Source organism: Parus major, chromosome 5 (genome assembly GCF_001522545.3).
Source record: "Parus major isolate Abel chromosome 5, Parus_major1.1, whole genome shotgun sequence".
Lineage (NCBI taxonomy): Eukaryota > Metazoa > Chordata > Aves > Passeriformes > Paridae > Parus > Parus major.
Window position 1 is genome coordinate 127,004 of NC_031774.1, and position 2,089 is coordinate 129,092.

The following is a 2,089-nucleotide window of genomic DNA, read 5'->3' on the forward strand; positions in this document are numbered from 1 at the left end:
ATATTATATTATATTATATTATATTATATTATATTATATTATATTATATTATATTATATTATATTATTAATTGCAGGCAGGAGTTCATTTTAGGGCACATCCTGGATTTCTCTGAAACATCCTCTGTGCTGGAGTGGTTGGGCCAAAGTCTGCAGCTGGAATCTCAGTCAGCTCTAACCCTCAGTAATAAAAGTGAACAAATCCTCTGTTTGAATGGTGTTCAAATATCTGAATGTATTTCATCTCTCTAGCAGAGAATAAATCCTTCCTGGGCGATGCCCAGATGTGTTTCTCAAGGTCAGAAGGGTTCTCTTGGGTAGTGTTTTCCCCTGGCAGCACAGGAAAAGTGAAAAACATAAGAAAAGGCTGTCAAGGAAAGATTTTGTAAGGTATTTGTCGTGCTAACATTACCTGGTGAGGGAGGGTACTTACAGGCCACTGTCAAATTTATTTGCATTCTTTAGCAATGTTTTACAAAGAAATTCTCCTTACATGCTTTTAGGCTTTCAGAATGGTTTGGAATTTGGGAAACTTTGGGTAAAGAAGCTGAAAAGGATATTTTTCAGCTTCTCTCGTGTGAGGGAGGGTATGGGATAAGATAAAGCAAACGTGATTGGCAGAGCTTTTGTACTCTTTCTCTTCAAAAACCTTGGAAAAAAAATAAAGGGAAGCTGAGTGGCTGAGTCATATTCAGTAGACCAGAAAGAAAATTTAATCTCCTTTGTCCTCGAGTGCATGGATCAGTTACAATGGGCACTTCAGCAGGCTTGTGGGCTGGGGCAGAGCCAGAGCTGCCCATCCCTGGCAGTAGGAGAATATCCTCATTCCCAGAGTTCTCCTGCAGCCCTCAGGAGTTCAGCTATCCCTCTCTGCTGCAAGGGATTTACCCCCCCAGAAAAAACAGGGTGAAACCTTTTGTTGGGATATTCAGGTAATACTGCCAGGAATGATAAATTCCAGTTCAAATGGCCAGGATTGCAATTAAAGTCAGCAGACAGCACTGGCTTAATCTCTTCATGTGAATACTGGTGAACCATAATTAACTTAATTAGTACCAATTTTGTGTGCAAAAACAATATAGCACTGGGGGAAAGGGGGGTGGTGGAACAAGATTAATCTTTGTGTAGCATAATAAACACAAATATACACATATCAGTGTGTGTAACACAATATAGTGTAATAAAAGCAGAAGTTAAACTTGTGTTCCACAGCTGGGCTGGCAAGAGCCCCCACCTGAGGCTGTGAACATCAAATCCTCATGACACTTTATGATTTTTCTGGGCCCATCAGCACTGCCCAAATTTCTAGATAATTAACTTTTGTGCTTCTAAAAAATATGTTATTTTTATGCAGGAGTGGATGTATAAAAGAATTTGAAGCAGGTGTTATGGGCTGAAAGCAGGTGACAAGACCTCAAACCTATGGAACAGCAATCCCCCTTCTGGAAAAGAGTTCAGAAGCTTCTCAACATGTTTGGAATCTGGCATGTTGCCCTATTTCTGTGCTGGACACTGCAGTTACCAACACCCTTTGGCAGGAGGGTATGTGCTCTGTGTTATAGTATGAACATGCAACACCATTCACTTTCTGGTTTATTCTATGTAGGAATAAACTAATCAACTCTTCTATGTAGAGGAAAAAGCTTTCTTAGAAATCCCACCCTGATCTCCAGCCTAGTCCATTCTCCTGAATATGTTTCAGAACACTCTTGTGTAAATTATTCAGGACATGCTCTGGCATCGGGTTTTGAAGAGAAATCCTTAAATTTCAGGAAATGCTTCTTCCTTGCCTCACTGGAGCCTGGTGTGTCTGCAAACCAGCCCAGACCCACTGTGTGTTCCTGGAGAATGCCCATGTCCAATGTCCTGTCCCATGGCCTCCAGCAGTGAGGGGAGCCCCAGGGAAACAGCTCCATCGCATCCCAAAGCAGCTGCTGTGCTCTGAGGGACACAGTTACGTTCTGTTGAAGCTTTTCATAATCTCACAAGCAAAGATGGAACAGAGGACGCTGCCTGCACCCTAAATGGGCTCTCAATCCTGGTAGAGCCCCCAGGAGCAGGGTACAAACCATGCCCTGTGCAAAGGGGAC